Source organism: Daucus carota, chromosome 1 (assembly GCF_001625215.2).
Source record: "Daucus carota subsp. sativus chromosome 1, DH1 v3.0, whole genome shotgun sequence".
NCBI lineage: Eukaryota > Viridiplantae > Streptophyta > Magnoliopsida > Apiales > Apiaceae > Daucus > Daucus carota.
Genome location: NC_030381.2, coordinates 3,086,798 through 3,101,742, shown reverse-complemented (window position 1 = coordinate 3,101,742; position 14,945 = coordinate 3,086,798).

The window sequence follows — 14,945 nt, the reverse complement described above, 5'->3', positions numbered from 1 at the left end:
TTATGACTAAACTAAATCGGTTTCGGATTAATTTATGCCTACGATTGGTTCAACCACATGACTTGTTCCAGTAAATAAGAGTCGATTAACTTGTCATACAACATAGGTACAAGTTGTTTTCTCCGGTATTGAAATCTATCAGGCTGACAAATGTTGCCACTGTGGATATTTTTTCTAGACAAGTACTCCCTCCGTCCCTCCCATTTCTTATCAAATGGGTTGGGCACGGAGATTAAAAAATATGTATAAAGTAGTAGAAAGGAGGAAGAAAAGTGGATGAAGTGGTGGGACCGATTGACTTTTAATGTATAAAAAGAAGATATTGGGTTTTCAGATTTATTTATGACTGAACTAAATCGGCTTCGGATTAATTTATGCCTACGATTGGTTCAACCACATGACTTGTTCCAGTAAATAAGAGTCGATTAACTTGTCATACAACATAGGTACAAGTTGTTTTCTCCGGTATTGAAATCTATCAGGCTGACAAATGTTGCCACTGTGGATATATTTTCTAGACAAGTACTGTATGTATATACATTTATGTCAGTGTTCTAAAAATTCCCGATTTAACCGATTAATCCTGGATTAATCTCTACAACGTGGCCGACCGATTCGATTTTTGAAATCCGATTAATCCTTATAAATTTTTCTCAATCGAAGTATATATAGTATATAATTAAAATTAAGTACTACTCCCTCCGTCCCAACCATTTCTTTACACTTTCCTTTTTGGGATGTCCCATCCAATTCTTTACATTTCAAAACTTACCAAAAATAGACAATGGGTCCCACCACTTCTTCACTTTTTTCCTCTTTTCACACTACTTTTACTCCACTATCTTCTTTTTATACATTAAAAATCAATGGGTCCCACCACTTCACCCACTTTTCTTTCTCTTTTCAACTTGCTTTATACATATTTCCTAACCTCCGTGCCCAACCCATTTGATAAGAAATGGGAGGGAGGGAGGGAGGGAGGGAGGGAGGGAGTATATTACTTTAGATATGAACAATTATAGAATTTATGATATAGTAAATATATTTATTATTAAATAACTAATATAATAATAGCTAAATATTAAAAATAATATTTTAATATTAAAATACAACCGATTTTCATTCCGATTAATCCCTGATTTCTGATTAATCCTTGAATCGGTAGCTTAACCGATTTGGTTCGATTCCCGATTTCTGTAACACTGACGTATGTATATTAATGTATCAATTATATCATATATTTATCATGTAGTTTTTTTTATCACGACAATGGTGATTTTAACAGATTTTAAGAAAATGAAAGGTATTTTAAATTGTCAAAAATTATCTTAAATCTATTATGATTTGGGTGTTTTTGAATTAATCAACAGAAATATTAATCTAAGTAAATAGTCTTAAATTTATATTATTTTAATAAATAATTGATTCTATTATATGTTTTATATTCTTTATATAAATTTAATATAATATTTAATATTTATGTTTGGAATTTTAAATAATTATAAATTTATATTATAAATTAAATTCGATTATATTATTGATTAGAAATAAACCCTAATCATATAAAGAAACTCTTTTAAATATTATATTAAATATTTCTCATCAATTTGATATGAATTTTAATGACGGTAATTGAAAGTGATTCAAACCACAAAATATCCATATATTCGATTATTACATTTTAATATAAATTACATGCTAAATAATTAATATTGTTATACAAGATAAAATCTAGCAGACAAATATTTAAAATTAAATTAAAATTTTTTAAAACCCAGTACCTATATTTGATGGATTTCAATTAATTTAATTTAATATTTTGTAATAATATAATACATATTTTTTTCAATTATAATTTATTAGTCCGACAAGATTGTCTCCAACAAAAATGATGGAGGAGATGTGAAATCTAAGAAACCATTAAGCGTACAAGGAATTTTGGCCTTTTTATGTGCCACCCCGTTAGCCTGCTTTCTAACAAACTCTACTACCACTCCACTACGACTACGGATCAAATCCTTACAGTGATGAATCAGGTTGCCTAGCTCAAGAAGGTTGCTGCTCTCCTCTTTTAATGCTCTAACACAGAGCTTTGAGTCAGACTCCACAATCATCGGAAATGCTTGGAGTTGGTTTGTCCAGGAGATAACTTCAATGATCCCAACCATTTCTGCCTCAACCGCTGATACGCAGCCTGAAAATTTCATGACTCTCCCTGCCAGGAACTGACCTTGGTTGTTTCGAGCGCCATACCAACTGCAAAATGGTTCTGTCCTTCTGTCACTGCAGCATCAACATTAACTTTGAGGGCACCATGACTTGGAGGCTTCCATTTTATGACTGGATTAGGAGAAGGTGGCAAGTGATCTGTTCTCGCTTGAGACTTCCTGTTCGCCTGTCTCCAGTCCTCTATTTGCTTTTTGCTCCATTTCATAGCTACTGCTGGCGGCATGTTTGTGTTTTCAAAAATCTTCTTGTTTCGTGCGAACCATACACCCCACAGCACTACCGCAATCTTTATCAACACCTCCTGGTCTGCTTCAGAGCTGAGTTTATCGAGCAACCAAACATCAGCATATTCGACATCCCACATGTTGTATGACAGCCCCATAAATTGCCAACATTCTTTATCGAAGTTGCAATCAAAAAATAAGTGAATGAGATGTTCTATATCCTCAGTGCACAGAGAGCAGTTTATTGGAACTGTAATACCTCTACTTCTGATCAGCCTTCTAATAGGGATATTGTTCCGACAAAATCGCCAGAGAAAAATTCTTACCTTGTGAGGCACATCCAGAGACCATATCCTATTCCATCCCCTTGCTTCTTGCACTCCAGTTGTATGCACATTGCTTTTGTGCCACTGTTGATATCCAGATTTCACCGTGTATTGCCCATTAGACGTATGGGACCAAGCAGTTCTGTCTATAATACACATTTGTGGTATCCGGGTACCAAGTATAGCATTAGCATCTGCTTCACTAAAATGCAGCCTGACCTTGCCTTCATCCCACATTTTTGTATTTGTCTGAAAGAAATCACAAACTTTTGCAGAATCGTTTACAGACATATGCTCCTGGTTTACTCGAAAGTCCTGAGCACCTCTTAGCCATCTATCAGATTTCATTAGAATAGATTGTCCATCACCTAAAACCCACCTCAAACCACCCTTCATAGCTTCTTTCGCCTCCCATAGACCTGACCATGTATAACTCGAGCCCCCTGTTCGACTAGCATGAAGAAGATGACAAACTTGATCCATGATTTAGCGAAGAAAATTAGCATATATCAGTCACGTATCAAATCACAATATAAATTAGCATGTTTAATACTCCCTCCATCCCAAATTAGATGAGCTCGTTGACTTGGGCACGCATTAAAATTCATTGACCGCATAGCTATATTACTTATTTTTGAAATTTTATTTTTGCATATAAAAATTTAAATATAAAATTTTCATTTACAAAAAAAATTTAAACAATAACTTTCGGAATTATACGATCAATGCACCTTAATACGTGGCCAAAATTAACTAACTCATCTAATTTTGGGATGGAAGGAGTAATATATGAAATTCTGAACAATCACAATAACCGTCTCTGTCTCATTCACTAATCAAATCAAATGAGGCCCGTAAAATTCTACTATCACAGTTGTATAAAGTAACTCATAATAGCCCATCACTTACCCCCATCTAATCTAATAATTTATAAAAAAAGCCCATTCCCATTATTCAGAAGAAACCCTAGCCCATCACTTACCCCAGCTTATATTTTAGGTATAAAATCACTTGTAAACTCCTCGTTTAGCTTAAGGCTGCGACTTAAATCTTGTCATTTAAAATGAAATGGATGTTTCCAAACGGCCTCTTATTTAAATTAAAACATCGAGGGAGGATCCACTTGAATCGGCGGTAGGATCAATTATATATGTAGGTTGTGCATTTACTTTTATAGGTTTCCATATGAACTTTATTTGTTGTGATATCTAAGAGCACATATATTAATATTTAAGTACTCTCATATCTGTCAATTTTTTAAGTAATGCATAGAATGTGTAATTCGTGAAATATTGAAATTCATTATGTCAGGTTGGCAAGGGAAAACAGTGGTTCTACCAAACCTGCCTCAAAGTGGACAACGAGAGAAATGCCAACATTTCTCATTGCGGAATTCCTCACCCTTTGCTTGATTTTTGTAAGACAACAAAAATTATTTGTTACATGTACAAACTTCATACAGTATATGCAAAATCGTGACATTCTATCTTTATCTCTCTAACAAGCTTTATATGTCCATTGTCCAATGTACCCTTTGTGTCCAGTGGTCATGCAGCTGATATGAGGCAAAAGAACCCAAAGGCTGGCAACCCATTTAATGAAATTGCACCTATTAAATGGGAGATAATTTGTGACCACTGCGAGGGATTCCTTGTGACTCGGCCAACTGTGTGTGAGAGAACATCAGAAGACCACACAATTGCTGAAGGTAGATCTACTTCTTACTCAATTCATTAACATATAGATGATTTCCCTTATCTATAATTATGCATTGACCCAAATATATTAGTTTAACCTGTAGTTCTTGCGTCTTTTTTCCCATGCCTGTATATCATTTTATTTCTAAAAAGACATGATAAGATTGTTGATAGGAATTAATCATCATATTGGTTTTTGTTGTCCATCATTGATTAAATATTAAAAATTTCAGATTTGAACTTTAAAGGTGTTTTCTCTTAGCTTTTGATCTGAAAACACTTGCAATACCACTTGTACAAAAGATAACCAAGAAGGTAATATGAAAATTAAACTGGCTTCTACAAAGAGAAAGATAAAACGAACGAAGCAACACATCGTGGAACTTTTGAAATCGCAAGAACCGAGTTAAAAGTGATAACCTTCTTCCACGCAGTTCTGCATATGTATTCTTTACAATATTGTCTTATACTTATTCCCATGTAAAATCAGGGCTCAAAAGACTTAAAATCGATTGTTCAGCACGTGCAAGTTACTTCAAGTAGTTTTTATATTTGTCTATTTATTTATTGAGCTAAACGATGTATATAATACGTGTTTGTTAACCCAAGATCGAGTCTGTACTTTGGAATGATTTTTCTTAGTTTACCAATTTTTTACCAGCAAGGTCTGCAATTTTTTCTGTCTTCGAGTCTTTGGAATGTTGCTGTTATGGAATGCCCGAGGAAAATATAACTTCGGAATCAAGAAGTTTCGAAAGGTAGCTTGGCAAATCAGCCCAACCAAAGCTGCTCAGAAGTACAACTTAGATACAAGTTGTTTTTTCAAATATGTGTGAGTCCTTGTATTGATATTTATCAGGCTAACGAGTGATGCCACTATGGATATGATCTTCTAGTGAAATTTGTATATACATTCATTTATGCACGTATGTATATTAATGTGTTAACTGTACCAAATATTTATCATTTAATATTTTTATTCACGGCAATGTTGGTTTTAATTAAGAAAATGAAAGGTTTTTTAAATTGTCAAAAATGACCTTAATTTGTTATGATTTTGGTGTTGTGATTTAATCAACAAAACTGTTAATCTAAGTAAATCTCACCAAATAATGTTGTGAAATTTTGTATTTGGCAATATCAAACTTTTCAAAAAAGAAAAGAACAAAGATATTTTAGCTAATTTGCTTGTTTACATATATCCATAAATTTTGTGGTATAGTACTGTTATTTCATTGAGTGATCAAAAATGGGATAATAAAATTTTTATATTAATATATAATAATTAATATCTTATTAGAATCGCATATAAACTAATACAGTGAATCCCATCTAAACCAAATCTGATTAGAATCACATAAAAACTAATATCAAATATAAGAGCATCTCCAACCATTAAAAGCCTTTGGCTAAAAGATGACTTGGCATACTTAAAATAAAAAAATTTAGTCAACGGCTCGAAAAACTCAACTCCAACCATGCTAAGCTATTGTCTATAAATTTAGCCAACCTCTTATGGATACCTAAATTTGTCGAACCTCTGCAGGTCTGTAAGAAAATCTGTAGGAAGATTGCACATCATTTATTACCATATTGAACTGATATATTCTATTTTAACAATCTAAAATATTAATAACATACTATTTTTAAATTATAACCAACCAATATAGCCAATGCCACTGAATGAAAATGTCTTACAGGTTTAGTAAATTTTACATAATGTCTTACAGGTCCCATTTAGCCAGCGATTATAACCAACGTCGTTGGAGATGCTCTAATATAATCAAATTTGATTAGAATTCGAAAATCGATTTGATTTGATAAAAAAAATATGTGAATCGGAAAGTTAACCCAAATAAAATCGAAATACTAGATTTATGATAATCCATAATCAATTATATCCAAATAAATATTTACCTGAATTAGATTATGGTTCGAAGTACATGATATTCGGGTATTTTCTATTTAAAATTTATATTTGAATACGTAAATTTTTTCAATGTTATTTTTTAACATGATTTGATATTATTCAACCTACTACCAAAATCATCTTAACTATCTTCATTGGCTTGGATCAATCTTATGATATATAATAAATTTGTAAATAATTTTTGTAAATTATTAAGACTAGTTAAAATGCGTATAATTTAACTATAATTTTTGGATATTGACTCATGTGATATTTTTTTTACTTTTTATTTTATATATTTTTTAACGTAGGAACCCCGCTCCCTTCGAGACTCGAACCTATGAGTGTGTGACCAAGAGAATACATGTCCCCTCTGAACTAACCCTTGCGGGTACTCATGTGATATTTCTGTTTGTGATGAGGTGTTTAACTGCGGTGAGTACTATTTTTCGACAAAAAATATTCGCGACTCTTTTTATTTCATAAAAAGTATAAAAAATATATATAATTATTATGTGCAAATTTATAAAAATAGGCTATAAACCTTGATATAAGAGGATAAAAATTCCTTGTTATTGATTTAATAATGATATTTTGATTGGAAAAATACTATGTACCTCAAAATTCGTCCTCAATTTTATTTTTCCCAAACCACATGACGGATTTTAACTGGGTGATTTATATACATATTTATTATTATATAAGTAATCAATCACACATTATCCAATAGATTTGAGAAAAAATATAGGAACAAATTTTGGACACTTAACGCTAAGCTAACAATGACATATTTGTTCTCAATTCTCATTATTTTATCCTAGCCTTTCTACTCTATCTACCGACACATTGTATAAAGGGAGTTGGTCCCTGACATATGTATGCGAGGAAGCCTTAACCAACACACTGGTTTATGACCGTTCGATGAATATTCAAGAGTCATGATAGCATTTTTTAAGCACGGAACAAGTTATGTCCGGCGTTTTTTAATCATGGATATGGTCATTTTTCCTGTCCAACAGTTAAAAAGCGTTGAGGGTCTTTTTTCTTGCGCCGGACATATCAAATTTTTGTTATAATCCTCATCGCTAGATCCAACGGCCAAGAAGCTGTGGTCCTGAATTATGTATAGCATGTACCTGGACCCTTTATAAAATAACTCACGAAAAAGTCCATTAGTCATAAGAAAGCCCATGACTTATGTATGACATGTACATGGACCTTTTATATAACTCACGAAAAAATCCAATACTCATAAGAAAGCCCAGGCCTTTTAGTTAACCCAATTTATTTTTAGGTATAAAATCACTCGTCGTGTAGGTTAAGGCTAAGGCGGCGGCTTTTCAGTTAGATTAGGGCATCGCCGCAACGATCTATGATAATCGTGTGTGTGTATGTATCTATTTGAGTGTAAAGTGCTGAATCATTTCGTGATGCTATCTGTTTCGAAGTCCAAAAACAGGTATATATGTTGTGTTTTTAAGCCCTAGATTTCTCAATTCTGATTGTTTAATAGTTAATTTATCTAATTTGAAATACACTAATTGTCAGATTTCTTCTTGCAGTAAACAATGAAGAAGATGCTCCAGAAAAACAAAACAATGATCTGCCTGATTGGGTAACATTCTGATACTTGTAATGAAAGGCTTGTTTAATGGACTAGCTAAATGCCATTTAATTGTGGTCTGTTTTGAACATATATGTGACAATTGGTAGTGGTCGGCTTTATGCTGATGATAGATCGTGTCTTTGATCGGAATTTTTTGTGGTCTGTTTTGAACATATACGTGGTCAGATTTATTGATGGGTTTTGAATGCTGGTAACTAACCCTATGATATATTGTGCCCTTGGTTGTGTTGGTTGTGTTGGTTAGCTGTATCGGAATATTTTGTCATAACATAAGTGGGTAATTTGTGTTAGTTTTGAGCGCCCTTGTTCTTGTACTATAATATGGAAGGTAATTGAAAAACTAAACCACATTTTGATCTCTATCTATGAAAATACTCTCTCTTATTGGAGAGATGATAAAGGGAAGCCATAATCTCGAAATTGAACGATTAATGGTCATTAAGAATCCAGATATTGTTGATAAGATTTTATTGTATCTTGTTGGTTTACATTTATGGCCTGTTTGGGAAATTGGATTTCATTTGAAATTTTGGATTTGATCAAATAATCTGTTTGGGAATGTGGATTTGGATTTCATTTGAAATCCAGACATTCAAATATTGGTATAAATTTGAGTGTTTGAAATGACAACTTAAATCTTGTCATTTGAAATGAAATGCATGTCTCCAAATGGCCTCTTATTTAAATTAAAACATCGAGGGAGGATCCATTTGAATCAGCGCTATCGTGCAATTGGGATCAATTATATATGTATGTTGTGCATTTACTTTTATAAGTTTCCATATGAACTTTATTTGTTGTGATATCTAAGAGCACATATATTAATATTTAAGTACTCTCATATCTGTCAATTTTTTAATTAATGCATAGAATATGTAATTCGTGAAATATTGAAATTCATTATGTCAGGTTGGCAAGGGAAAACAGTAGTTCTACCAAACCCACCTCAAAGTGGACAACGAGAAATGCCAACATTCTCATTCCGGAATTCCCACTTTGCTTGATATTTGTCAGACAACAAAAATTATTTGTTACATGTACAAACTTCATACAGTATATGCAAAATCGTGACATTCAATCTTTATCTCTCTAACAAGCTTTATATGTCCAATGTACTCTTTGTGTCCAGTGGTCATGCAGCTGATATGAGGCAAAAGAACCCAAAGGCTGGCAACCCATTTAATGAAATTGCACCTATTAAATGGGAGATAATTTGTGACCACTGCAAGGGATTCCTTGTGACTCGGCCAACTGTGTGCGAGAGAACATCAGAAGAGCACACAATTGCTGAAGGTAGATCTACTTCTTACTTAATTCATTAACATATAAATGATTTCCCTATAATTATGCATTGACCCAAATATATTAGTTTAACCTGTAGTTCTTGCGTCTTTTTTCCCATACCTGTATATCATTTTATTTCTAAAAAGACATGATAAGATTGTTGTTAGGAATTAATCATCATATTGGTTTTTGTTGTCCATCATTGATTAAATATTAAAAATTTGAGAATTTAACTTTAAAGGTGTTTTCTCTTAGCTTTTAATCTGAAAACACTTGCAATACCACTTGTACAAAAGATAACCAAGAAGGTAATATGAAAATTAAACTGGCTTCTACAAAGAGAAAGATAAAAGGAACGAAGCAGAACATCGTGGAACTTTTGAAATCGCAAGAACCGAGTTAAAAGTGATAACCTTCTTCCATGCAGTTCTGCATATGTATTCTTTACAATATTGTCTTATACTTATTCCCATGTAAAATCAGGGCTCAAAAGACTTAAAATCGATGATGTTCAGCACGTGCAAGTTACTTGAAGTAGTTTTTATATTTGTCTATTTATTTATTGAGCTAAACGATGTATATAATACGTGTTTGTTAACCCAAGATCGAGTCTGTACTTTGGAATGATTTTTCTTAGTTTACCAGTTTTCTACAGATTTCTATAGGATTTGCTTAGGTGCCAAAGTTAATGTTTTCGTGAAGTTATTGGTGGAAGAACAGAGAACATAGTATTGATTAATGTACAAGAAATTTAGAAAATGAAAATTTTATTATCATATCCTTCCGGTATCGGTCTGAAACTGCGAATTGATAAATATATTAATTTAGAAAAATTAGGGAATTAATATAAAAATATTAAATTTTGGTATGTATGTAGAAGAATCAAACATTTTTATCCGCACCACTGAATTGGCGAGAACAATCTACTTCTATATATAATAAGCCAACCACGGGAAAAATATGCCTAAATAATACTTGTGAAATGACAAGTATACCCCAGTTATTTTTTAATTACATTTCTGCTAAGACCTATTAAAGGAGCTTTAACGCTTCCACTTTTGTCTGAAAGAAACTGATACACATGATACACACCGATGATGTTCTTTTCATCCTCGTCCCCATACACGGTCCCAATTATGCGATCACAGGCCGGGCATCTTCGTCGTGCTGTAGAGTAATTTATAGCAAAAAATGTAGGAATTATATGCGAAGAACATTTGAGGTGTTGTTTGACAGGGATAGAAGTAGAAGTATATTAGAGGTGGGAAGGGTTTTATGTGTTTTTTTACGGTAATGTAATCAGCTTATGTTAATTGTTATTGTGGAAATGTGATATATATTTGTTATTTTGTGTATTCTGTTTACTGTGTTCTGTTCCTAGCCATAATTTTTTGGTCGTTAATTAGTTGTTGAAGTATATAATTTTGCTCTTATTTTAGTTATTTGGAATGGTGCATTCTGGAGATTCTAACGTGTTGGCAAGTAATTTGTTATTATGACTTATAGTGCAAGGGATGATTTAGTTAAAAGTACTCCAATGATAAAGTTGCAACTATATCCGTGCTTGTGCCAGTTTATCTGAAGTAGTCTGATATGTACGGAATTGGATTCACTGTATATGATTCACTTCCTATGAACTATCCCACACTCTTGGTGTAGAAGGCATCGGCATTGTTATTATTATTAGGAGTCGTAAACAGGGATTGCATTCATCATATATTATACCCTAAATTGATAGAGCTGGGTGGAGTTTTGAAAGAAGGTGAGTCCTTAAATAGTGATATAATATGCGGTGCTTTACTTTCTGAGTTTCATAATCTTGTCAGGTAATATTATTCTTTAAGAAGCACCGTGATTAGGAAAGAACGTAAGATGTCAAATATGCCTCAGGTTCTTATGGGAAACACCTACAGACTACAGTTCTTGGATTAATCAACTTGATAGGATATTATACAATTCAAGAAGAAGATGGATGTCTAAAAATAAATTAGCTCATAAGTCAAACAATGTGGAAATGAGGAATGTTACAATTTATTTCATGGACCATAATCAAAACTAATCTAATGTCCATATTTGATGTAAATATTTTGTTACAGGCGAAAGCATTGCAAGCAGCTATGAATGACATTAATAACTCATTTGGAAATGGAGCTGTAACAATATTAGGCAATGCTGGTGGATCTCTTGTGTATGTGTTCAAATACTATTAATGTAGACTTCTTCCAATTCTATTTGCATTTGATAAATGCTGTTCGAAATTTCGAATGTGCTGTCTGCAATGTGAACTTTTCCTTATCTTTCTTTAAATCACTTCGATAGAAATGAACAAGCACACACTCTAAGTTTTCATTACTTACAAATTGCCCTGTTCTCCAATTTGGTCTACTGCAGTGACTCTTTTCCAAGTGGTTGTCTGACATTGGACATTGCATTGGGTGTCGGCCTTCCTAGAGGAAATATTGTTGAGGTAAGAGACTTTATGTGCACACAAATATCTTGTTCTATATGCTCTCTCCGTCTCATTTTAACTGCTTTTGACTTTTTTACATGTATTTTAAGGTGTTAGGAAAATCACATGTAAACATAATAATTCTTTATAAAATTCATATCAATTAAACGTTTAGAATCTAAACTATTATTTGGTATAAGAATTGAATTTTTTTATTCAGTGTAGATATTATTTTTTTGCATCTCAATATACGTGTTAAAAAGTCAAAGTCGGTTAAAATGTAACCGGGACAGAGGGAGTATTAAACTTTCTGTCGTAGTATATTGTATAGTTTGGTTGAAAGTTATTAGTTTGTGATATATCTTTACTTCTTTTTAAAGGTATGTTTTCGTACACACTTTGAGGTATTGTAAAACAAACTCAGTACAATCTTTTTCACGTGAAGATTATCTCGTTTAATATCTGGGATACGTATGGCTCAGAGATGGTGAAGGTATGCTTGTTATATAGTTATAATGTACTTGAAAATCTATTAAGTTTTCTAGTATTCAATTCACTGGTTTTCAAATTTCTTCTTGCAGTAAACAATGAAGATGATGCTCCAAAAAGATGGAAAGCAGTAACTAAGGCTGGCTAATCTGCTACTTATCTGCTATTAAGAAGCTGCTGCTTGTCTACTTGGTTATTTCGTTGAAGATAAAACAACGCGACATATCAAGAACTTTTGAAATTGCAAGAACTAAGTTAAAAGCTGGCAATGTAGATGATTTTTTTCCAAGTAGTTGAACCTACCAATGTATTCCTTACCATATTGTCTTATTCTTATTTCTATGTAACATCAATGCTCAAAAGACTTAAAATCTAAGTTACTCAAGTAGTTTTTATATTTGTCTGTTTATTTATTTACCTATATAATGTATATAATACGTTTGTGTGATGACAGAGGATCGATTCAGCACTTTGTAAAAAAAATTCATAGTTTACATGCTACTCACTTGACGTATATGTAATTAATACTATTTTTAAAATTTTATACTAAAGAATGTCAAATCTTATATCTATATAAAGCAAAATCTCGGGCGTCTTACGTGGCGCTCCTTACGCTCTTGAATCAAAATCCCTGCTCTCTGCACTTTTGGCTATTTCTTTTATATTTTCTCTCAGCTTGCCTAGCGGTTATGTTCAGCCTGAGACTTGGACAGGCACTTCAGTTACCCGCTCTGTAACTGAGGTCTCTGTGCCTCAGAGATTTACTTATAAATGGCCTTCTCTGGACAATCTTTTCACACCGGGGAAAGCCGATCGGCATGAATATGGCGGATTCAGCTAGAGGGTCAAAGCGGGTATGTATGTTATTCTCGCTGATTTTCAGGGTTGATTTATGTTATATGATCATAGTCGTGGGCAGTTATCTCCTTCTGATTTATCCGGAGAGCATAGCAGCAGATTTTTATGTATGTGTAGTTCGTTGTCTTTATCAATTTCTATGTGTATTTGAATTGGTGTCTGTGTTTCATTAGGGTTTTGATGCTTAATTTATCGTGGATTTTGATTTTTTAATTGGTGATGATTAGGATAAAGTCTTAGATTTGACAGAGGCACCAAGTGGACAAAGAGAAATGCCAACATTTCTCGAGATGGTAGTCCTCACCCTTCGCTTGATTTTTGTATAACAAAAAAATAGGTTTTTATATGTACACTCCCTACAATATATGCAAAATTATGAAACTTCCGTTGTTATTTTTCTAAGATATATTATATGTCCACTGTGCCCTGTGTCCAGTGTTTGTGTTTATGCAGCTGATGAGGTAAAAGAACCTAGAGGCTGGCACCACCTCTAGGAATTTCCGACCTTGTTCCAAAGCACAAGGATGAGTTCCATCTTCCCTCAGCGAGCTCTATGTAGGTGGCTAGAGTTTTGTGCTGAGCTCCTAGCCGACTCTGCCATAAACAAACTCAATACAATCTTATTCACGTAAAGATTGTTTTCTTTAATAATAATTGGGAGACGGATGGCTCATAAATGGTGAAGGTATGCTTATAGTTAAGTTATAATGTACTTGAAATTTATTAAATTTTCTAGTATGAAAGTCACTGATTTTCACATTCTTCTTTGCAGTAAACAAGGAAGATGATTTGCAGTAAACAATGAAGATGATGCTCCAAAATGATGAAAATCAATTATCTAAGGACCGCTAATTGGTAGTAACCATATTGTCTTATTCTTATTCGTATGTAAGATCAGGGCTCAAAAGACTTAAAATAGATGATGTTCAAGTAACCATTAAGTTACTTAGTATTTCTAGTATTTGTCTTTTTATTTATTGACCTGTATAATGTATATAATACGCTTGTGTGTGTGTTAAAACAGGATTCTGCATTTTGGAACAGTTATTCATAATTTACCAATTTTCTTCTGGGTTATCTAGCATTTGTTTAGGTGCCGAAGCTAGATGTTTTTGTGATCTTATTGATGGAAGAACATAAAACAATTTATTGTTGATGAATGTACAAGCGAAACAAATTTATTACAGTTTAAACAAACACAAACAAAATGATTAGAATTTAGATTAAAGTTTAAACAAACACAATTTCCCTTCTCGTCTAAAATCAATGTCAATAACTATATGTAAATCGTTTTATAATTTCATTAGAATTTCCTTATTTATATTTTAAATTTTTATAAAATAGATTTTCATGACTCATTTTGTACTTTTCCTATTTTTGTTAAAATTAAAGTTTTAATTTTATCTAGAAATTTTTTCATCAAATTATTTAAGAAATATATTTTATAAAACTTTAAAATACATACAGAACTATCTCTAAAAAAACAAATTAAATAGAGTCTAGAGAATAATAAATAATATTAATATTACTCATTTTGGATTCTTTTATTATTCCCAAGATTTATTTATGATCGGACTATATCAGTTTCGGATTAATTTATACCTGCGATCGGTTTAGACTTTTCTAGTACATAACAGTCAATTAACTTGTCATACAACATAGATACAAGTTGTTTTCTCCGGTATTGAAATCTATCAGGCTGACAAATGATGCCACTGTGGATATTATCTTCCAGAGAAGTTCGTATATACATTCATTTATGCACCATGCACGTATGTATATTAATGTATCAATCATATCAAATATTTATAATGCAGTTTTTTTTTTCTTCATGACAATGGTGATTTTAACAG